This window comes from Macrosteles quadrilineatus, unplaced genomic scaffold (assembly GCF_028750875.1).
Source record: "Macrosteles quadrilineatus isolate MER2022 unplaced genomic scaffold, UCM_ALF_1.0 Scaffold_3__2_contigs__length_128488019, whole genome shotgun sequence".
Taxonomy (NCBI): domain Eukaryota; kingdom Metazoa; phylum Arthropoda; class Insecta; order Hemiptera; family Cicadellidae; genus Macrosteles; species Macrosteles quadrilineatus.
In genome coordinates this window covers 5,531,322-5,557,408 of record NW_026542596.1, presented here as the reverse complement: position 1 = coordinate 5,557,408, position 26,087 = coordinate 5,531,322, and the positions used below count along the sequence as shown (strand labels likewise).

The window sequence follows — 26,087 nt, the reverse complement described above, 5'->3', positions numbered from 1 at the left end:
AACTGTCCTCTTGTAAAGATCAATTCCCGACTAAAATACTCTCCATCTTCCTATAATGCTTCATATTCCCCTATAATGATCTATTTCAATTTACAGTTTTTTTTTTTTTAATTTTCGTTCTAACCTTTAATTGTGCAATAACGCTTCAATATGCAAGATGATTGGTTTTTTAAGCTCTTTGCTGTGGTTATGATAGAAGTTACGATTATTATGAGTAGAAATATGAACAAAGTATTGAAACATTTAAAAGATCCTACAACACCCTCGTTTCCATGATCTGATCATACTGGTTACATTCAAGTGTATTTCATCAAAATCGGACCACAATTGATCGAGTTATCGTGTTCACTGTTCACAGACATTTAAGCTTATATATAGCATATACAAACTTGAACTGATAGTTTTAGGCCTCTTAGAACATCAAAATGAAAAAGTAAATCGGTCCCGGGAGTATATAGGTCTTATCGTGCCACCTGCCGTACCGGTAATAGCTTCTTCCCTAAAGGGGAAATTTGTGAAAGTATTTTTTATTCAGATTTACGCATGTATTGTATTGTATAAACAAAAAATAAAATATTTAATCAAAAAGAGTAAAACATCAATTCCCTTATCTCACAAAGCACTGTACAACAGTCACAACACAACATAATGCAGTTGTGAATCCCAAACAAGCCGTTGCTGCAGGACGGCCAATATGCCGCCATTAAGCCCGGTATACATGCTACCATATATCGTAACAATTTATCGAAAATAGCAAATTGTTGGTGCTAGATAGTAGAAAACTGAATTTTTGACAAAGGCACGATACACGCTACGATGCATTTTAACGATCTGATTGGCCAATTTATTGTTCTGATAAATCGAGAGATTGCACGTCTACACGCTATAGGATCAATTGACAAAATGTTTTTGCAAAAAGTCAGTATCCTGCTGTTGAGCGCCATCAACTCCAGAAAAGAGTTTGCCATGAAAGGATGACATTGGGTAAAATTGTTGCGATAAATGCGCGACTTGTATTCACGTTTCAACTTATCGTTTGCAGAAATTGATGCCGGCCGGCATCAACCATCCAATCCAATTCCAATTTGATAAATTGCTCTAATGTGCGGTATACACGTTACCATCAATTGGAACGATTTGCTATTGTCAATAAATTGTTACGGGTTATGGTAGCAAGTAGCTTTAGACTGGTGTCAATTTAAGAGTGGCCTAACTGATTGACTGTTGCCAAACACTTACTACAGTGGTGCTGGTGTTATAAATAAGCCTGCTAAACATGGTAGGCTTACAAACATATAACCCGTCTCCGTGCTTCACTTGGCTGACTGCTACTGGGCTGCAGCCAAAGTGCCGAGGAGATTTAACCGAAACCGCAATCTGGTACAAAGTAGGAACAGGGTTAAGATTAAATATTTCTTCTAACAATACTTCATATATTCACACTTATACTAAAATAATTTACAAGACGGTAAATATATATGATAAAAGCCACATTGTCTATTAATTCTTCGATTGATTGCGCCTAAATTCTTAAATCATCCTTATACCCAATAAAAATAAATTATCCTAGGCCTAATTAAATTTGTATGGCTGGGCTCAGCTCATAATAGGAAGGTTAATTGGTGTATATGAGTTCATTAGAAAACTTCTCATTATTTGGCAAGTATTTAATGCTATTTTCTTCTTGTTTTTTGAATGAAAACATATCCATCACAATATTTTTGTTGTTTCAACAAGGAAATTTCAAAGGGAGTATAAATTGCTACGTACCATTGGACTCATAAGTTGCAGCATTTTTTAATGTCATTAAAAAAAGTTTTTCGTTTTAAATCTTACAAGTATTTATTCTCTCCACGTACATGTATTTATAAATTATTTTCTACTTTTTAATGCGTTTTAAAACGTTGCATTTTTAAAAATTATTTCTATTTATAAATTATTTGGAATTTTTTTACAGGAATCATGTGTTGGAATACGGTCTCAATGGAAAATCATTAATGATAATCGTAATGATGATAATCAACATTAGGCCTATGTTTTTGAAAAAATTCTCAATTTTAAGAAAGTAACAAAAGTTATATACATAGGCCAACTAAGCTGCATAAGTACTACAAGTAAGTGATTAAGCAATTAAAAAAATTGTTAAAAGAACCGGCAATAAATTCAAATATTCCCAGACTGAATGTTAACACATTTGCATTGTGCATCTTATAAGGTTTGTATTCATGGTCAATACCAACCAATAACTTTTTGGAACAAAAATTAAAATTCTCACAATATTAATAAAATAATCTAGGTATAATGATAATCATCAATAATAATATATACCGTAATAATCTAAAGATCGGGCAACTATATGGCATGATAACCACCAGTGTTTATTAAACGAAAATAATAAACCTTCAGCTTACAAGAAAACAGTGTTTGGATTCACAGAGTCGATAGCTCTTAATGACTACAAACAAAAAACAATTATCACATCAATAACTGCGAATCTCATGATGTGAACTGTGAATAAACATGAATCTCTTTGTGGGGTTCTATGTGTGATGGTGTTTAATCACTATCAGATAAAGTCAATCATGTTTTCCCTATTGTTTTTACAATATATGTTAGCAGTTTCAATGGCAAGCTGATACTGTAGTCCTACATGTTTCGGTGGGATGCCGTTGCCAAACACATCAGTCCAGAAAATATATTATCCGCTTGATTAGCTTTGCTGATGCTTTACATAGACTCAAACACACGGAAATAAATGTTCTCGATTTGGCGGGCCTATCTCGAAAATAAAACAACCGGCGCACGAGCAGGAACAGACTTCAATGTTATCAACACCAATACGAATAAATTGGTACAAATGGTTCGGATATCGAGTACATACTCACAAAGAAGAGTAATTTTCCTCAATAGAAGAAGAATGTCCGCTTTTAAATAAGTTAAAATTACTATAGATTATCCTCAAAAGTATTTGCATAATTGATACGTCAAAACTTCATAAATTAATCCAAAAGTACATATTGCATACGACTAGCGTTATACAATACAACAGCCTAAATCAAACATAATACTATTGTTCACAAAGGGAATAAATGTCCGATTCACATGATAATGAAAGGGCCAATAATGTATGGAACTAACATTCCGAAGTATTAATTGAATGGTAGGAATTATTTCGGCACCGGAATCAGTCTTATCATTCTACATTGCCCTTATATCACAAAAAGATAGCCTATTGATAAGGTGGGAAGTAGGCCTAGATCAAAGCCTCGTATAAATATTCACTTATCATCCTATTGTAAAATCTGAAGCATGTTTTAAGTGTGTATCATGTTAGTAAAGTTTGCTCGCACCGATGACTTAGCATAACCATAGAATTAATGGTGTTTATTTAGTCTATTCTACAGGGTTATTACAAATGATGTTCATGATTTTATACATACATCAAATATAGTTTTATTTGTTATACAAAGAAATAAAATGGTTACAACTTTTGAAAACTCAAAAAGTTTCGACACAGATACACAGAACTGTAAATGCTCGATACGGGAACCCCTTGTGGTACGACAGATGTCAATAATGTAGTCAAGCTCTTGCTAGACTTTGAAAAGTGTGTCTAGGTCTATTGTTTCGATAGCATTGGTAATCCGTTGCTGGATCTCAAGTATGCTATCTGATAATGGTGGTGTGTACGCCTTATCTTTGATGTATCCCCACAAGAAAAAAAATCAGGGGGTGATGTCCGGAGATATTGTAGGCCAGTTTAGGGGTGTGTCATTATTCGGACCACCGAGCTCGTTCCATATCTCAGGCAGCACATTGTTAAGTTCAGCCATTGGTTCAGCCCTACTACAAGTAACATTCAAATGCAGCCATTTCTCTCAAATTTCAAGTGTCACTTGCCAATATAGTGGTTACTAGGAGGATAATCGTTAAACCTGGTTCTTAAGTGTCGTTGCACACTAATAACAGATTGGAAATGGTTAATGTAATATTCCAACTGGCAAAAAGCTTTCCTGCCTTCAAATTCAGCCATTACACAACACTTACAACAATTGACTTGACAAACAGCTGATATGCACCCAAACCAATGTAAATGAAACTTTAAGAGTTTGTCTTTCCAATGGTACCAACTAAAATAGTCTTGAAACAAATTAACCCAGTAATATTTATAATCAAAATCAGGAACATCATTTGTAATAACCCTGTATTATACAAGGGTATATTTTACTATACGTGTTTTACTCTAAGATTGTACTCTAATGCCAAATGGTAAACGATTGTTCATCATTTAACTGTATAAAACAACAACTTGTAATGATTGTGAGGATGTACGTGAACTCTGCCGGATTCCTCTGACACTCGATACGTGACGTGCCTACTGCCTAACTGCCTAGTGCCTACTGCCTACTGCCTACTGCCTACTGCCTAGTGCCTACTGCCTAACTGCCTAGCGATTGACGTGCAATTCCTTTGTCATCAAACATCCGACAATCTGTTATGTGGGAGCAGATTAATACCGAGCTCCATTCACTCCACTATTCTCGTACAGTAGTTCATTGTTGCTACTCTACTAGCACGCTATACGACGATTAGCCGTTTTGTTGTTACCACAGCTGTTGTAATTATGGATTTTTTTTTCAGAGAAATATCACAAGTTTTCTGTTTGAGAAGCCTATTGTTTCCTAGATAGGCGGATCTCCACCAAACCACAAGATCACAAAACTAAAATACCTTTATTGGTGACTGTAGGAATATGGACCCTACATCGTTGTATGGACCTAGGCAACTCAAGATAGAAGTCCCAAAATCTACCCATTCTAACCAGTAGACAAGCCAATAAATATATATGTATATGTAGGTATGGACTCTAAAACCGCTTAACAGATTGTAATGAAACTTTCAGGCATTATTAAGCATCTTTCAAGGATGGTTTGTGTGAAGTTTGGCGCAGATCCGTCAAAAGGGCTCCGCCCCAGAGGGTTTTAAGTGGGCCAATGCCAGATTTTTTGAACTACAATGTTTAAAAATAAATATGACGGCTGTTACCAGGCAACTGTTTTGTAGGTTTGAATAATCACAACATGCTGTATTAGTTACGATTTTAAATAGTGCCACAATGTTTCCACAGAAAGCAGCACAGAAAACTATTTTACTTTTGGATAAGTACAAATATATTAAACCCCAATTGCAGCACACCTGTGTACTCAACAACATTTTCTCCAATGTTAAATATGTAAACATAAAAACCTTTATAAAAGTATTATCTATATATATAAAATCCAATGTATGTTTGTATATTTGTACTAGCTGAACCCGGCAGACGTTGTCTTGCCTTTGACTATTTATAATCCCGCGGGCTTTGCCCTGTTTAACTTCTTAATTTTCAAGATGATCTCGTTCGCATGGCTCAATCACGTCCTTGTTGAAGTTCGTTCGCTACGCTCACTCACCTTTAGGTTGGAGCTCGTTCGCTACGCTCACTCACCTTTGGGTTGGAGCTCGTTCGCTGCGCTCACTTGCCTTCAGGTTAGGTCGTTCACTACGCTAACTCGCCTCCAGGTTGAAGTTCGTTCGCTACGCTCACTCACCTTTTGGTTGCAAATAAGCTGTTGTCATAAATGTAAAAGAAATAATAGTGCTGCACCCTGTTGGTAATCCTTGTAACTTTAATGCTATTGAACATCATAGAACAGAACCAACTTGTTTAATTGAAACAGCTGTTAAGATTCATTAATTCCATTTCTCATAAGGTTAACATGGGAAACTCCAGAGCCACTGGGGCGGAGCCGATTGGACGGATCACGAAATTGATGGCGTATAAACCTATTCCATGACATTCTACACGTATGTACCAAGTTTCGTGGCAATCGGTTCAGCGGTGTCTGAGTTTATCACTGCCAAACAAACAAATATATTATATACATATATATATACAAACATCCTCTTTTATACTTATAGATGTTTGTCCTTTATGGACTCCAAAACCGCTCGACAGATTGTAATTAAACTTTCAGGCATTATTAAGCATTATTCAAGGATGGTTTGGTTTGTGTGAAGTTTGGTGGAGATCCGTCAATAGGGCTCCGTCCCAGTGGCTCTGGAGTTTCCCATGTTAACCTTATGAGTACTCATATTTAAACTAAACAATTTGATTCTGTGATGTTCAATAGCATTAAAAAGTTAATAGGTTTACCAACAGGGTGCAGCACTATATTTATTTTTAATTTATGAGAACAGTTAATTTGCAACCAAAAGGTGAGTGAGCGTAGCGAACGAACTTCAACCTGGAGGCGAGTTAGCGTAGCGAACGAGCTAACCTGAAGGCAAGTGAGCGCAGCGAACGAGCTCCAACCTAAAGGTGAGTGAGCGTAGCGAACGAACTTCAACCAGGACATGATTGAGCCATGCGAACGAGCTCATCTTGAAAATGAACGAGCATGTGACATAAAACCACAATAGGACGACGTCTGTCGGGCCAGCTAGTAAACAATAAAAAGGATGGAAAATAATAGTTGTTAAGCGCAGCAACGTGCGCCAGGTAACTGCTAGTTAGCAATAAAACCAATTTTACTAGTCCAGTTTTTTTTGTCCATATAACTAGCGTTTAGGCAACTGTAGATGTGGATTTTTACCCCCCGGAATTTCACCGACGGATTTTTACCCCCAGAATTTTCCTCGCGGAATTTTACTCCCTGGCCAGATATTGAAATTATACATTAAAACCAATGCAGTATCATAGCAAACAGCTGATTGATTTATCACTAAACAGAATATCTCTAGTTGGTGACCATCTCAGCAGACTGCACCACGTTTTTTTTGCTTGAAATTTTTACATTACATGGGAAGTCTAACTCGTAGACTGGTCACACTCTCTTATACATTTATTATCCTCATGGATCAGCTGAAGACAATTATTTTCCTACAGTTACCTAACAATGGACATGTTCTCTCACTGATTTGAGAAAGCAAAGTGGCCAATTCGCTCATCAGTGAGACAATGTTAACTTTTTCTCACTCTAATTACTTTGTCTCACTCTAATTACTACTGTCTCACTGCAGATTTGCAACGTGAAGGCACGAAATAGTGAGCGCGCAACATGCAGGCAACGTCGTATGCGCGCGAAATGAGTTGGCAGCACTGGATGTAAATCAGCTGGTCAGCTGTTGTACTGTTGTATTTGTCACTTCACATTAAATGTTATGTTAAAAGTTCACTTCTGTGTTAAAATAGGTTATGTTTCTTTACCAATTTATTTGTTTTATGGTAACTGTAGGAAAATTATAATGTGCAACTCGAGTTCAAAGTATAATTGCCTCACTCGAGAAATCATTCCTCACTCGCCTACGGCTCGTGAGTAAGGATTTCTCTCGAGTGAGTCAATTGCTCACTTTTCTCACTAGTTGCACAAATAACTATTATGTCCAACAATTATGTTTATCAAGCATTGATGCTTTTTCGTAGTTTTTACGTAACTTTCGTGGCAAATATAACGATATGTTTTGAACTACTAAATGATCTCTGGTATACAAAATAACCTACGTACCTAAGTTAATTTTTCACAAAATTATAGAAAATCATTTAGTTAATTTCAGCGCATGGTACTGGACACCAAACACACGTCAAACATGAACATATTTACTAGCATGATTTTGCAGCATCAATGATAAACAAAGGCCGGATATGTTAAAAGTTGTAGCCTATAAACTTATATGAAACCAAGAGCATGCTTAATAAACTGGACGACGAACTTGATACGATTACGGTGGCGAGATTGAGATAGGTGACAGCTCTTTACCATCAGCTCTTAGTAAACAATAAAGTTAAGCTCTTTGCTTGAGTTCAGTGGTTAACAATAGCCCACTGTCGACTAAACATACCTTACAGATTTATATAACTTATGGATCAGCTGAAGACAGTTTTAGGGTTTTTTGCGAGTTATGGAGAATTAGTTGTGTATTTTTAATATTTTCCACTGCCATAACCTCCTCTAATACAAGGCTGCGGCTGATACAAGGTGTATTTACGATATACAGGGTGGTAAAAAAGTCCCAGGACAGTTAAATATTTAAAAAAATAATGTAGATAGAGCTACAATACTTGGTACAAAGTTACAGGGCATAAAACTCTATTTTAATACATATTCAGTGATCCAATAACTCTTCAGGGGGACGGTCCACAAGGAGTCGGAAGAAAATCTTAAATGGAAGCATAGGTCAATATGCACATCAAATTAAAGGTCTTTTTTAGTAGAATACAATGCCACAAACCGCACTTCAAAAGGTTGATCCTGCGTAAAATGGCAGATGTTCAAAGATTTCTTGAATCCGCCATTTTGAATCTTTGAACGACTGCCATTTTTTGTACTCAGGCATTCTTTTGAGCTTCAATTTACGGCATCGTAATCTACTAGTGAAGACCTTTAATTTGATGTGCATATCGACCTATGCTTACGTTAACAATTTTCTTCCGATTCCTAGGGCTGTGCCCCCTGAGGAGTAAGCGTATAATAGCAATGTAAATTAAATGAATCTTTGAACAACTGTCATTTTGCGCAGAATCAACCTTTTGAAGTGCGGTTTGCGGCATTGTATTCTACTAAAAAAGACCTTTAATTTGATGTGCATATTGACCTATGCTTCTATTTAAGATTTTCTTCCGACTCCTTGTGGGCCGTCCCCCTGAAGAGTTATTGGATCACTGAATATGTGTTAAAATAGAGTTTTATGCCCTGTAACTTTGTACCAAGTATTGTAGCTCTATCTACATTATTTTTTAAAATATTTAACTGTCCTGGGACTTTTTTACCACCCTGTATATCAAGACAGTAAATAAGTTTAGGCCTAAATAGTTAGGCTATACGGGATCACATCATTTGTCCGAGTTTTCAACTGTCCGAGTTTGTTAAAAATTACAAAATATTTGAAAAATCATTTGTCCGAGTTTTCAACTGTCCGAGTTTTGATAAATAACTAATAATAATTAGATAAATCAACTGTCCGAGTTTTCATTTGTCCGAGTTTATTAAATTATTTTAAAAAATATCGAAATATCAAGTGTCCGAGTTTTCAACTGTCCGAGTATAGTTTAAATAATAATAATATTTTGTTAAATCAACTGTCCGAGTTTTTAAATTATTTAAAAAAATATCGAAATATCATTTGTCCGAGTTTTCAACTGTCCGAGTAGGGGCAACATCAAAATGTGACACTGCGCCCCGAGACTAGCGTGTCTAAAGCGCCTGTTCAGAAGTCGATGTGAACCCCTTCTGTGAAGGAGTCAGGCATTGTGCAAACCGCGAGAGCCCCTCACGTCGAATTAAGAAAAATTATATTATTTTTATATAAGACTAATTTTACAATTATTAATTATAAAATTAAACTCTCATCACCTAACACAACCAACCAAACTTGCTGATAATATAAAATACCCCCGCCATTATTATATTATCAGCAAGTTTGGTTGGTTGTTTTTGGTGATGACAGTTTAGTTTTATAATTAAAAATTGTAAAATTAGTCTTATAATAAAAATAATATAATTTTTCTTAAGTCGACGTGAGGGCCTCTCGCGGCTCGCACAATGCCAGACTCCTTCACAGAAGGGGTTCACATCGACTTCTGAAAAGGCGCTTTAGACACGCTAGTCTCGGCGCGCAGTGTCACATTTTGATGTTGCCCCACTCGGACAGTTGAAAACTCGGACAAATGATATTTTGATAGCCTATTTGTTTAAATAATTTAAAAAACTCGGACAAATGAAAACTCGGACAGTTGATTTAACGAAATATTATTATTATTTAAACCATACTCGGACAGTTGAAAACTCGGACACTTGATATTTCGATATTTTTAAAAATCATTTAATAAACTCGGACAAATGAAAACTCGGACAGTTGATTTATCTAATTATTATTAGTTATTTATCAAAACTCGGACAGTTGAAAACTCGGACAGATGATTTTTCAAATATTTTGTAATTTTTAACAAACTCGGACAGTTGAAAACTCGGACAAATGAACCTCACCCGGCTATACAATGACGATTTCGAAAACCCGGTCATAATTAGACCGATCATGAAAGTAAGACAATCAAAATTCACCACTGATTGGTTGTTTCCATTGTCTTAGGTTTCAAAATCACGGTTTAAAGCATAGATCAACGGTTTTTGCAGTTAACGCTTACACAAAAGAAAACATGAAAAGCTCCGTCGAGAGGATTGGAGTGGCAATGCACGTTGATTTCCCTTCAGTATTGGCAATCCCTAGTGAACAAGCCCACTTCACGACTTGCGAGCGGCTAAATCGTTTTAAGGAATGAAACTGCCTCAGTAATCATTGTTATTATTTAAACGTGGAATTATAACATTCATATTCGCAGGTGTGTTTTTGTAGATTGTATGCTTGCCATATTTGTCAAATTGGTATTGAGGACAAAACTTTTGAAAAAGACTAACAATCTTGAAGACTGACTTTCAAAATCTCCACCACAAAACTTTGGACATACACGAGACGTAGTTAAAATGGATTTTAAGAACTTGAAGGGATATGTAGCCGAAGAGCCGAATCTTGCTAAATTCATTATCTACTTTTGTTTATTTTGAACGCGGTAGATTCGGCAGTTGTTGCTTTCACGCGGTACACGCGTTCTAACCATCATAGTTTAAAAATTGTGAATCATTTAGCTGTATATTTCCACAAAACATTTAGGTATGAAATATACCGGGTGTCCAAAACCACCCGTACACCCCTTTCAAAACGATGGAAACCTTTTCTTACAAACAAAAATTAATACAGAACTAGCTAAATTGGGCACGGTCTACCAAATGATGATAATTTCAAATCCAAAATCACACCGGAAGTGGATTTTTCAGACCGGAAGTTGACTTTTTTAAATGTAAACTACCAATTTTGATTACAGAATCGGATTTCACGTTGAAAAATACATAACTCGTCTAAAACAGTTTTTGAAAAAAACTTGTTTCTAGGTCTAATCCCCCATTAAAGTCAATAATTTTGGTTATTCGTGTGTCAAAGTTACTCGAAACAATAATAGAGAAAAACAAATAACAAAGATTACATAAAGACATATAATAAATAGAATCAGCTGTTTATTTTAAACACCTTAGCAATTGAGTACTGTATCAGCTGGTCTACACATTGCTAAGTTTAATTTTTTTTACAATTAATTTTTACATTTGACCCCTTAATGTAAAAACAAATGATTTTTTTAATAAAATGAAATTAAGCAATGTGTAGACCAGCTGTTACTCAATTGCTAAGGTGTTAACAATGAACAGCTGATTCTATTTATCACTTGTCTTTATGTAATCTTTGTTATTTGTTTTTCTCTATTATTGTTTCGGGTAACTTTGACAGATGAATGACCAAAAATTATTGACTTTAATGGGGCATTAGAGGTAGAAAAAAAGTTTTTTCTAAAAATGTTTTAGACAAAAGTTATGTATTTTTCAACGTAAAATCCGATTCTGTAATCAAAATTGGTAGTTTACATTAAAAAAAAGTCAACTTCCGGTCTGAAAAAGCCACTACCGGAGTGATTTTGAATTTGAAATTATCACCCTTTAGTAGACCGTGACCAATTTAGCTAGTTCTGTATTATTTTTTGTTTGTAAGTAATGGTTTCCATCGTTTTGAAAGGGGTGTACGGGTGGTTTTGGACACCCGGTACATCTGATGCCACAAGTTCAGACAGGTTGCATCATATTTCATTAGCGCCAAGCGAGTACGTTTTGAAGAGGTTTCGTAACCTTCACATGTTATTTTGTCCAGTCTCAAAGGAGAGATTTCAAGGTCAAGACAATTGCACCGTCAACATCCGGAGACTTGCCAGTCCAGGAGATGGGAAGGTGAATAACGCAATCCAGGAGACTATGACTCGTCTCTCCAATACTGCAGGATACTTTTAGTAACCAGCGAGATATTCTAGAATGGTTCTGTATAGAGGTGTTGCAAGTAGTAAACGAAGTATAGGTTCTAAACTTATCTTGTAGGGTTCAATCAATGAATACAAACATCGATTAGAGTGAGATCATCTGTGTAGCTTAGTTTCTGACTGTGGCCAGCTGTTCTTTATGGCCAGGACAGTTTATGATACGTCCTAATGATCAAGGACAGCAGCTAGAACCATTAAAAACTATTGACTTATCAGAATCGAACCGGCGACTTCAATGGTTATACGAGCACATTAAAGTATGGTTTAATTGCATTATATAATTAGGTATAGAATAAGCGCATCAGTGGGCTGATGTGGTCTGTATTGAGGTATTGAGGTTGTGGTCAATGGTAATTAGTTAGTAGCAAACCTGATAGGATTGTAGCTGTTACAGTAAACGTGCAGCAAGTTTAAGTGTGAAATAAGTGATGTCTATGAATCAGTAATACTATTTATGTGGATACTGCATGAACAACATTAGGAGAAGAGAGTTATTATGCCCACTAAAGCTAAACCTCTTTAAAAATCAAACAAAATGTTAGCAAACAAAACGTCATAAATAGCTAATTAATAGAAACGAACACACATTTTAAAACGCCATGATGTTTGCCTATAGGCAAGTATTATTTTTCTATTCGCATTAAACCAGCGGAATGTCTAGAGGCGAACCCATGTAACAGTTACATAGATAGTGGATAATTATTACTTAATGGCAATTAGTAGTAATTAGCTCTTAATTAGTAGAGAGTAAAAATTTCCTTTTAAGGCCTGTTTGAAGTGCATTGTTTGAGTGTGGTGATGTTGTTTATTTTATTTCAAGGTAAATTTGCTGCGTATGCTTATCTTTGATTACATCACCAGATGGCATTTTATAATATATTTTTTACGTATTCCAAATCCTGACACATAATTCTGTAAGAATTTTTTTTACAATTTTGGTATTTGCGCACATTTCCGAGTTTATTATGTGACCTAGAAAGCAGAAACTTTACACAATTACATAAAATTAGAAAGGAAAGAGATGGACGTCACCCGGTTTTTCTTTTTCTTCTTCTAATTTTCTAAGCCCAAAATACCCCCACCACAGCATACCTGCAGACTTAGCAAATTTCCATTTATTTGGAATTCCACCGAATTATTCCCTTAAAATTGTCAGATTTATTTCTTATATAAATATTTAACTTTAATGAGTACTTAGGTGTGCTGCTACAGGAAAGATAATAAGGTGTGTTTTTTATTGAAATATTGATAGCTTAGTATGAAGTAAACAATTTTCCAAATTTAATTAAAATATGTCCATTGCTAAGCAAGCTTAAACAGTTGATTTATTCTCAATAATAATAAGGTAATTTTTAATTTACACTTTTTTGGAATTTTTCTGTAACCGATAGATATACAACAACGCTTCATTATACTAAATTATTTGTTTATTTTTTTGGCTCTACAAAATGGTTTGGAAAGAAATTGCAAAATTTGGTGTTTTTAGGGTGAAAATGGGGAAAAACATTTTTATGCCCATTAACTCCCGTTCCCAAAGTTCAATCATGCTGGTTCGCGAACTCAAACGCATAAATGTAGGTTTACATGTTTATACCAAATTGCATCAATTGTGAACCCCGCGTTTTGATTCCAATAATTGGTGATGGAAATTGCCTGTTTACATGTTTATCACTGTTAAGCCTATTGTTTGGATGACATAGCTTTAGTTTGAGTTTATTTTTTCTATATTTTTAATACTTTTCATTGAAATGGCGACCATACAAAGTAGGTATTTTAAGCCAAGTAGGCCTATGAATGGAGATGAGTGGCGCGATCTTGTAGTATTGTTAGTGACTAAGGCCGACATATTCCTTAGACACCGCTGTTAATTAATAGCACATATAATGGCACCTAAGGTACCTACAGTTTATAGTGGAACCTGAACCACATTTTTGCTTTGGTATTAACGAATTGGTCTGATTATAAGGATAGTACTGCAGATCGTATATTTTAATATATTTTAGCAGTAATAAATAATTTGATTCAAACTTTTTGTCTTTTTTTTGTACAGTAGTATTATTTTTTTAGTATAGTCAAGGGGCTTTGGCTCCTACAAACCACTAGTATTCGATAAAAGACCAATAGTAACCCACGACACCAACTCTATACACATCGAACGGAAATGTACCTTATTGTATCCAGTTGATTTATAAAGAGCTTTTAAATAAATGCCCTGCCGTTTTGTGAATCCATAATTCAACGTTGCTTCTTATTTGTACCAATTAAAATGTAACAGCGATCTACTTCGATCCTATACTGCAAACAACACGAGCTTTCAGTTTATGGAAGGTGACCAGGCGAGCGCGTGGCGGCCTCTTTACATGGAGTCCTTTGATTTATGGTTGTTTTCCCATTCCATTCCGTTGTCTCCAAAAGTCAAAAAGTCGGCCAAAATTTGACTGAAAACTACACTATGAGTGGTTATTTATTTAAAATTGCACGTTTGAAAACATATTTTTGGATCGAAAACCAATCTTTCTATTTGTTTCAGAGTGTACTGTATTTATTAATTATTCATCCGTTTGAAAGTAGTACGATGCCCAACTAGCTGCATCGATAAATAATTTGCATGGAGAAAAGGTTTTATCGGATATATAGAAAATATTTTTGTAACTCACTGTTTAAAATCACAGAACAGGAATTGTTAGATAATAAAATTACAGCAAGTTAAAAGCGACGATTTTTGAATTAAAATTAAAATATAACATATACCCTTTAAAAATATTAAAACGTATAATTCAAAATAGGCCTAACTCTGGAATCAACCAGAATTTTGAATAAACCAACGCCTTTTTATGAATATTTAGTATTTCCATTCATACATTCTGATACGGTGAATATTGATTGTATCACACGATATATTCTACCTCAAATACCTCTACTTCAAAAAAATAGAGATGCTGCATTTCGTAAAGCCAAGCGCACCAAACTCCCTGATGACTGGGCCTGTTACAAAAGACTCAGGAATCAAACCCAACAACAGATTAGAAACTCTAAAGCCAGGTATTATTATACATCTTTCTCCCAGAAACAATCATCCAAAACTTTGTGGACCAAAGTTAAGAACCTAGGTATCGGCAAGTCTAAAAATTCACATCAAATATCCATCAGTCTCGACACTATTAACAACTTTTTTGTGAATATTCCTATAAGTTCTGCAGGTGCCTTTAACCATGTTGCCGATATCACATCTAGAACACTTGACATGCCAGAAAATCAGTTTTTCTTTTCCCCAGTTAGTGAATTTGATGTTCGCAGGGCAATCCTAGGGATGACAAGTAACGCAGTCGGCGCTGATGATATTCCTATTAGGTTTATTAAAGACACTCTACCAGTTACTCTCCCGGTACTAACATTCATATTTAACAGATCATTAGCAACCTCTACCTTCCCCTCCATCTGGAAATCAGTCATTGTTCGCCCACTTCAGAAAATTTCATCTCCCAATACCCCTTCTGATTATAGACCAATCAGCATTCTTCCTGCCCTTTCTAAATGCCTTGAAAGAATAGTGCATAATAAATTCTCAGTTTTTTTGGAAGAGAACAACGTCTTATCGGATTTTCAATCTGGGTTTCGTGCGAAATATAGCACTACCACTGCTTTGTTGAAAATTACTGATGACATCCGCCGTGCAATGGATAACAGACAGGCCACCATTTTAACCCTCTTTGACTTTTCAAAGGCGTTCGACTGCGTATACCATCCTCTTTTACTCCTAAAACTGCGCTTGGCTGGTTTCTCTGACAACTGTGTTGACTGGATTGAGTCCTATTTATCTGATCGTCAGCAGTGTGTCAAAGCTGGTGACAAATGTTCTACTTGGGAGCAGATTACTAGAGGTGTTCCTCAAGGATCTGTTCTTGGCCCACTACTGTTCTCAATTTACATCAATGACATCACAGAACACATCACTAACTCACACTACCATCTGTATGCTGACGACTTACAGATTTACTCTCACTTTAATGTAGACGAGATGGATACTGCTGTGCGACTCATGAACATTGACATTGAATCAATAACTCATTGGGCCACAAACAACGGACTTAAACTCAACATTGACAAAACTCAAGCAATGATTGTTGGCTACCCCAGATTAATGACTAAAATAAACTTACTCACTGCACCACAACTTAGCTTTGACGGAAAAGACCTTACCTACTGTGACAAAGTGAGAAACTTAGGACTCATAATGAACAAACATTTGAATTGGTCTGACCAAGCAAATTCCACTTGTAACAGGGTCTTTGGGACTATTCACACCATCAAACGTTTTGCAGACTACTTTCCACTAAACTTGAAAATCATGTTAGTAAAAACTCTCATCTTGACTCATTTCAACTACTGTGATGTGGTGATCAATGACATGACTAATGAGGTTTCTAGCAGACTTCAGCGAGCGCAGAATTCCTGTATCAGATTCATATTTGGCCTTAGACGATATGACCATGTCACTCCCTATTTCAACCTGCTTTCATTAATGAGGCTAAATGAACTTCGGGAATTTCACACCCTCCGTCTTCTACACTCCATTATCAACAGTAAAATTCCTAAGTATTTATCAGATAACTTCCATTTCATCTCTGACATCAGTACCCGTTCCACTCGTAGAGGCTCTCTTCTTTTATCTACACCAATTCACCGGTCAACAGTTTTTAATAAATCTTTCTTAGTATCTGCAATTCGAATGTGGAATCTTCTTCCTGACCATATAAAATCCATAGAGAACCGTGCAAGGTTTGGGGCAGAGATAAAATCTATGATTTTGAGTAGCAGGCATGAATGAGTCTCTGGCGCTGGTGTGGCGGGTTGTTGGCGGCTTGTGTGAATGGATTTTTGGGTTTAAATTAAATTTAATTTAATTTAATTTAATTTAATTTAATTTAATTTCAACATTTTTATAATATGGTACCTTAGATTATTTAATTTTACTTATAAAGTGGATAGTTTATTTATGTTTTTAGAGGTTAAGTGGTAGAGAGGACTTGCTAGTCCTAACTTCGCCTCTTAAATAAAGACATTTTTCATTTCATTTCATTTCATTTCAAATATATTACAACCTAATAAAACGTAACACTATTGATAAAGCCTTTACGCGTTCAGGGGTTCGTTTGCGCTTTGATGAAGCGTGACAAAAACATTAAGTTCTCTTTGTCCGCGATATTCGGTCTGAAACTTTATTAACCTAGCCTCACTTTATTTACGGCCGTGCTTTATCACAATATTCGTACTTATGTTATAAATGGTTTGGTTTGAAGCGAAACTAAATATGTTAAGGTTTAAATTTACAGTTTGGGGAACACTTTGGGTTCACTAAAAGTTTGATATTTTATGACTTGACAACTCAATTCACCTGCAATGGAGTTGAATTACTTCGGATATTAAATACTCAAGAAGTTTGGAATGTACTTGACTTAACTCTCGTCGAGAATTAGTTCCTTGATCTTCGGGCTTTTGATAAATCGCCCCAGCTAAAGAAACTGCTTATTTTAGCCTTAAAAATCCACAAAGATCCATACAATACATTGTACACTACTTTTCAGCTTATTACGTGCACAAATTTCGTCGCTGTCTGCAGTGGATCGATAACATTAAACAGATGTAAAATAGCGTTATCGCAGTTTATACTGCTTGGTGTACCTGCTACGGAGGGTCCCAGGGGGTCGAATCTGACCCGATGCTCTGTAGCAGCCTGTGCGGCGACCAAGAGGTCTGAGAAGAACCTATGCCTCCTGAGAGCGAGTTCGTCGCGACCCACAGGCGTGACGGGGGGCTCCGCCGTACCTCCACTTTCCTCCTCGTCGTCCTGCGAGAGCCATCGAGGGATAGCCGACAGCCCGGGTGTGCTGTTGCGTTTGGCGGGGTGAGGAGTCAATCCCTTAGCGGTTCTCGGCGTGATAGGAACGATCGCGTTGTCGTCATACTCCTCCAAGTTCTCTAGGTCAGGGTCAGTGTTCACAGTCAATCCCGGGTTCTTGCTTTGTTTCTCCAGCACTACCTCGTCCTCTTTCACTCCGCATTCCTCATTTTCTTTGTCTTCGTTCTGTTCCTTCACACTTTCCTTCTGTTCCTTCACACTTTCCTTCTGTTCCTTCACACTTTCCTTTTGTTCCTTCACGCTCTCCTTCTGTTCCTTCACACTCACTTTGTCCTTCTCCACCTCGGGCGCCTTTTTCTCCTCGTCCGCTTCAAGCTTCTTCTCATCGTCAGCGTCCGTGTCATCGCGGTCGACGTCGCCTTTGCAGCCGCAGCACTGCTTGAACATGTTTAAGTCATCACTGTCGCCCGAACGCACACATACACGTCCTCGCCTAGACACACGCCCGCACACACTGTCGCTGTCGCTGCCGCCCGGCCGACCGCCCCGCCCCTGACGGCAGATCCGTGCACTTCGCAGCATCCCGCCCTCCTCTCAATCAATTCGTTCACCGCCTCCGCCACCACACGCCGCTCCGTACTGTCTGTATCGTCTCTCTCGTAAATTACAACACCATACCATTAACGCTTCCTGTAGCTCTAATCTAGTCAACACAATAACAATATAGGCCTACTGTATCGAGAAATTTGTATAGTGGCGATAATAATAAGAGCGAACTGTATTCATTAATAAGTATTTATTTACGCAGAAGAAAATAAAATCAAGTATATGTCAGCTTGTGAGTGCTGGAATGCCTCTTTCACTCCCCTGATAACATCAGTCTGCGGAATCTTAGGCAACAAATTTCAAACACTGATTAAGACCACTAGCTGAGAGGTGGTCAGAAAGATGGGGCCAGCCTTACAGTCTGTGAGATTGACTGGACCATGTGCTTGAGAAAATCGAGATAAAAATGAAGATCTGTTCAAAATTTGAAGATGGAGCAGGCATTCAACATATATACAGTGTGATTGAAAAGTCCCGGAACGGTTTAATATTTTAAAAAATAATGCAGATAGAGCTAAAATACTTGGTACAAAGTTACAGGGCATAAAACTCTATTTAAACACATATTCAGTGACTCAATAACTCTTCAGGGGGACGTCCCACAAGGAGTCAGAAGAAAATCTTAAATGGAAGCATAGGTCAATAAGCACATCAAATTAAAGGTCTTTTTTAGTAAAATACAATACCGCAATCCGCACTTCAAAAGGTTGATCCTGCGCAAAATGACAGTTGTTCAAAGATTCATTTAATTTACACTGCTATTATACACTTTCTCCTCAGGGGGCACAGCCCTAGGAATCGGAAGAAAATTGTTAACGTAAGAATAGGTCGATATGCACATCAAATTAAAGGTCTTCACTTTTAGATTACGATGCCGTAAATTCAAGCTCAAAAGAATGCCTGAGTAAAAAATGGCAGTCGTTCAAAGATTCAAAATGGCGGATTCAAGAAATCTTTGAACATCTGCCATTTTGTGCAGGATCAACCTTTTTAAGTGCGGTTTGCGGCATTGTATTTGTATTCTACTAAAAAGTACCTTTAATTTGATGCGCATATTGACCTATGCTTCCGTTTAAGATTTTCTTCCGACTCCGTGTGGGCCGTCCCCCTGAAGAATTATTGGATCACTGAATATGTGTTAAAATAGAGTTTTATGCCCTGTAACTTTGTACTAAGTATTTTAGCTCTATCTGCATTATTTTTTAAAATATTTAACCGTTCCGGGACTTTTCAACCACACTGTATTGAAAGAATTCAAAATTTTAGTAAAATTTGTAAATCTAGATTTATTGATCCTGTAATTATTAATTGAAACAAAAATTGTGCATTATAAATTATTTATTGAAAATAAAAATAACAAAAACGAAGGTAAACAAAGAGAAGGTCTTTACTCAGAGGATATGGTGTACAGGGATCCTGACTCATTGATAAATTCATTTTTTTTTAGAGGTTGGCGGCCTCTTTTAACCTTGCATTTTCCCGTCCACATAGACTACAAATCTGTTCGTGGAACATATCCAGCAAAGCAAGGGGTGAGCCGGTACAGTACAAAGGTGAACTGTACTGATAAAAGTTTGTGGCAGTGACCAGGATCCGAACCCACGACACTACTGCCTTAGGCCCGAAGTCCGAGACGCTACCAACTGAGCCACCGACTCACCAAAATTATAATTGTTTGTGTTGTAATGTGTTTTACATTTGAGATTTTTAGGGACTTTTGCCCATAAAAGCCACTAGTTCTATATATCAATAGACAAGCATCTTTATTGAAAACCTTTTTTCTCAGCTCCTGTGCATCGCAGGGAAAATCTACTCATGTTAGAAAGATATTTTCCTGTAGATGTGCAGAATACCTTTATAAATTCAAATAGGCTCAAAAATAAGCACCAAAAATGAATTTAAAATTAAAAAATAAATTACATGGGCCTTATGAGTTGCCATGTTGGTGACGAAATAACAACAAAATATAAACAGAAAATCGAAACAAATTGAAGAAATTCCAATCACATGTTTTATTTACGGCATGGGGTGAAATAGAGAAGTTTGCACAATACATACTTCGTACTTCTGGTCGAGTTTTCGACCACGGGGCAAGCTCTAGTAATTGTAATGATTTTACCAGTAAAAATTGTTAGCAGGATCAGGATCAGTTGATGGAGATATTCTCAACTTAATAACTATTTCACTTTTATAAATCAGCTGAAGACAGTTTTTATGTTGTTTCAGTCGATATAAGCTACATAGACTTGTTATCCACTGTTTATTTGATTCTTTTTATGTAACCATCTTTAACATCTTTTGGATAAAATAAAATTAACTAATTAGAAAGAATGACCTAGGGAAGGCTTGACCTCTGATTTTATTAACGGAAAATTGACCTTTGACTATTAATACAACGCGAAACCTGCGCAGCTAACATAAAACATGTCTAAAAAAACTAGATGTTTAGTAGGATGAGAAGTATACGAGCACAGTAGAAGTCTATGATTTTATATTTCTTTTCTATTAAAACTTTAGCCTACTACTACAAATTTGATTGAGGATTCAAAACCCAAAAATATGTTAATAATAAAGAACATCTCAGCCCATTTAATCCCTGATAACCAGTATTATGCTTGAAACAAGAGATTTCTAAATGCTAAAGTGTTTTATTTTAGGAAATTCTGAATAATGTTAGGGCTAGAACTTTAACAAGAGAAGATTAATGATTAATTATAAACTAGTTCAAATTTTGTAGGCCTAACCAATTAACAAGGCCTACATTACGCTTTGTTCTTAGTGTTTGTAATATTTAGAGAAAAGAATTTAACTTCAATATAAGCTCGGCTGAAGTTAATATATATCCTTAGTTGTATACTTTAGTTTTGATAAGTCGCCAAACACTTTTCCAACGCCTAGGCAAATGTGTTTACCATTACACTGGCCTATAGCAGATATTAAAAGGTAATAACATGTCAAGCTAAATGTTAGCTAAATAGCTAAGAGATCTAACCACTATGTGATATAGTTTAATATTATGATTCTATTACAAAGGTTTCCTTAAATTTAAAATGTCAAATAATGTCTAAATAATTTTACACTTGAATGCAGAGTAGAGGTATCAAGGAGGTTACAATCTAATCTCAAATGTTCTTATCAATATCATTTTACACTTAAAGCACATCTGTGAACAACAATATTGCCTGAAATTGCTGAAACGTTCAAGTAAAACAATGATCCCAGGTTGTTAACAATTTAAAAACTTGTTGGCTCTTACAAAATTGTATTGTTTAATTTCTTTACATTAGCCTATTAAAAATCTCCACATGTTACTTCAGCATAGGCGGATCTAGGCCCCAAAATGTGGGGGGGCTAAACCAGGATGCCGGGGGGCCTGGGGGGTATGGAATACCCTTCAGTGTGGAGGGCCCCCCCCCCGAAAATGTTTGAAAAAATATAAGCTCCAAAGACGTATTTTAGGCTATTTGGAAATCAAAATAAAAGGAACTACGAATTCAGTGAACACGGTGAACATACTTGAAGGACCTTGTAATCAGCTAATTTACAAATTCCACGTAAGAACTTACACATTATGGAAAATAGCTGACATAAGGTAAAAGAAAGGAACAGACTGATCCAAACACTAAATGTGTGTGTACTGTGTACCTACGATCCTAAATGAATTGCTGGTTTGTAGCATATAAGCTTAAAAAGACTATTAATACTATACTGTAACTCAGGTCTTCTCACAGACAAAGTCAAGAACTAGACTTTGTCTATTGAGAGCTCCAACACCTTTTTGGTAATGGTACAAGACGTTATTTTTTACTATTTAGGGTGTCTAGTTTATTACTATTTAAAAATTCAAGACTAATTTCAGAATTTTTAGGACTAGATGCCAAATTTTTCAAGACTGGATTTTTCAACAATTAGTGATGTATTGATAGCAAAATGTAGCGATTCTCAATTCTTGATACTAATGCAATTTTTTATAATTTAACAAAATTTTTGAAATTTTTGATCACTCACAATTTAGGTACCGTACTTAAATTTGATAGTTATATCACGTTTCTGGTTAGGAAATATCGTCAATTAAAATAGACTAGTCAGTAGACTTACAAAGGTAATAAAACTTAAAACAGTCGTAACTCCGTTACCTAATATTTGTGAGCGCATCTATCAAGGTTCCCATGGTCATGTTCGTCGCAATAATTACCGCAAAAAATTCAGATGTACCGGTAGGCAAAATATCCTTTGGTGAATTAAAAGTTACTGCTTGCTCATAATAAAAGCTTAGTTAGGGCCTACTGAATTCAGTGGAATAACACTTGAATGGCTAAGTTAAGGATCTATATATTAATTTGAAACTGTTTTTCTTTGTCACAGCTATTTTGAGAGAACGGCTGGGCGTAGAAACTCGGTAGGGGTGTCTAAAGAAAGGTCTTGGTCTGTAGATGAGCCATCAAAAGAGAAACATGGTGAATTCCCTTGGGGCTCTGCCCCCGTGGCCTTTAAATTCCCATCCCATGTTATTCTTATGGAGGAAAACGGGGTTTTTGTCACAGCTAATTTGAGAGAGCGGCTGGGCGTAGAAACTTGGTAGGGGTCTCTAAAGAAAGGTCTCGGTCTGTAGATGAGCCATCAAAAGAGGAACGAGGTAAATTCCCTTGGGGCTCTGCCCCAGAAGCCTTTAAAGTTGCCTCTTCAGATTTGTTTACATTATGACCATATTCATAATTCTACACTACTTTCTAATGCAACAGCTGTTAATATTTAAATTGTGATTTACTGAATTTGTCAAAATGAAGTACAGTATTTGCAATGGATTTTTCTGATTTTAAAATTGATTTTCTTCTGCATCGTGTCATGTTTTGCAATATCATGTTGTATTACCAAATCAGTGGGAAATCCTAATATCACAGTAACTTTTGAAATTATTTCTTATGGTGTTAACTTATATCTATTGTATTGGTTGGTTTCTGCCGTTTTTACCACTTCTTGGAGATTGTACGTAGGTGATATTCTTTGGCATATTGCATCTGTAGACGAAACTTGGGTTGGTGTAATTATTACAATGGAAAAGAGCGAGAAATCCTGGACAATTTGATATAGGCTAAAAATAAAACTGAATTAACACTGTGCTACATTTCTTGAGCAATCATTGAAATAACCGATTTGCAAACAATGGAAACATATAAATACCCCCGCCGCAGCAAACCTGCAGACTAAGCGAATTTCCATATGTCTGATTGGATTTACACTAAAATGTCTACTTAAAAATTTAACATTTATTTCCTATTTAAATAGAATTATTTTAACAGGTACTTAGGTTTGCTGCATCAGGGAGGGTAAAACTTTTTTTTGTAAAATGTTAATAGTTAGTAAGAAATAAAAACATTTTCCAAATTTGATCAAAATATGTTCATAAAAAAGCAAACTACAACAGTTTACTTATTCTCCATAAGAATAACATGGGAATTTAAAATTTACATTTTTTTGGAATTTTCTCCGTAACCATTAGGCGCATAGTAACACTTCAATATACTAAATTATTTGTTTTTTTAAGCTCTACCATATGGTTTGAAAAGATTTTGCAAAATTTTATTTTTTTTGGGTCAAAAATGGGAAAAAACCTATTTTTACCCCATAAAACCCCCCGTAAACCCCCGTTCCCATAGTCCGATCATGCTGGTTCGCGAACTCGTTCGAGTTTATCCCGCCTTACACCTTCAAACCAAATTTGATCAAAATCGGACAAAAATTACTCAAGTTATCGTGCGGATGGACACATATATATATATCTCTATATATCTAATATATAAAATTCTCGTGTCACAGTGTTTGTCTGCAAACTCCTCCGGAACGACTTCACCGATCGTTATGAAATTTGGTGTGTAAATTCTGTAGGTATGCGAATCGGACGTAAACTATTTCCCGTTTCGAAATTCTTAAAAGGGCTCCGCCCCAGTGGCTCTGGAGTTTCCCATGTTAACCTTATGAGAAATGGAATTAATGAATCTTAACAGCTGTTTCAATTAAACAAGTTGGTTCTGTTCTATGATGTTCAATAGCATTAAAGTTACAAGGATTACCAACAGGGTGCAGCACTATTATTTCTTTTACATTTATGACAACAGCTAATTTGCAACCAAAATGTGAGTGAGCGTAGCGAACGAACTTCAACCTGGAGGCGAGTTAGCGTAGCGAACGAGCTAACCTGAAGGCAAGTGAGCGCAGCGAACGAGCTCCAACCTAAAGGTGAGTGAGCGTAGCGAACGAGCTCCAACCCAAAGGTGAGTGAGCGTAGCGAACGAACTTCAACCAGGACGTGATTGAGCGATGCGAACGAGATCATCTTGAAAATTAAACATAACTTAGGCGATACGAAGTTCGCCGGGTCAGCTAGTAGATATATAAAAATTTGAACGAATGGTGTTTTTGGCCTCTGGGGACATCAAAATGAAAAAGTAAATCGTTCCCGGGCCTAGGTCTTACCATGAGACCTACGGTAATAGCTACTTCCCTATAGGGAAATTCGCTAAAAGTCATAGAACACAACCAAGTAGAAGAAATAGAAATAATTTTTTTTTACACTAAAAACAAAAAAAAAAAAAAACAAGATCAGCTTTTTGAAAAAAGATAAGATATTTACAAAAGATTTTGATTATTTCCAACTGTTGTGTAGATCGTGAGTATTTCCATAATCGTTGAGTCACCTGTAATGCTTTGCAATTGCTCGAATTCGAGCAACAGGTACACTAGTTATACATGAATTTGACAATTGCTGGCTGTCAAACTTAGTTATAGTTATCTGGTAATAGTGAAGGCCAGGTCCTACATTATTAGATTTAACTACTCGATAGGCCTAGTTCAATTTTTTCTGCCAAGGGGGGTGGGGTTGCACACCCACGTGTAACCTGGCTGTTTCCACCACTGTTTCAGGCCTGTGCGTGAAATAAAACAATTGAACAGGTTAGCCAGTACAGTACTGATAAAGTGTTGTACGGTAGCAGATATAAGGATCCAAACCCTTGACATCGTTACCATGGATTCAAAGTCCATCAGTCTACAGACTGTGCCATTGACTTCAATCGATTTGTTGAACTGGGCCAGATCAATTATAACCAATGGGTTACATAAAATCTATGGTTATTAACTGGATTTAACTTAGGCCTATTATCTCCATTAAAGATGGCTAACATTAATGATACCTACCCCACCATCAGACAATAGGTACCGTAAGTACTGTCTACGTTAGGTGCATGGGAAAAAATAATCAACTTATTGTTTTCTTTTACCTGTGATAAGTTAGTGGTCCCTTAAGTTATTTTCTAAGTTTAATTTTTATAGATTTGTAGTTACCTTAGTGCACAGTGACGACAAAGGAAATTGTATTGATCCTTAACTATCTAATAAAACAAACAAATTCTACAGGGTTCCATTCCATAGGCCTACCTGATTAATCCTTTTAAGGCGCTCTTAGTTTAGGTTATGCCGATATCCAATTAGCAGCCAATGCCAGTAGCAGCTTTGAAGTATGGATGAAGGAGATCGTATAAGTTATTACGTTTGCACATAAATGAACTATAAAAAAAAACGTAAATTATAGGATATAAATGAAAATACAGCACAAGCACGAAAGTCTACAACAGGACCGATACACACCACACAGAAACAGAAACAGACGCCTTT

At 36.2% G+C, this 26,087-nt stretch overlaps 1 protein-coding gene across 1 annotated transcript in view; it reads right to left on the bottom strand.

The window, feature by feature from the left end:
- Positions 1–26,087, bottom strand: part of LOC128988690 (adenylyl cyclase-associated protein 1-like) — an 89,192-nt gene extending 63,105 nt beyond the window's left edge. The window contains exon 1 of the mRNA XM_054410236.1: positions 25,851–26,087. The gene's annotated coding sequence lies outside the window, so the exon portion shown is untranslated. The remainder of the gene's footprint in view (positions 1–25,850) is intronic.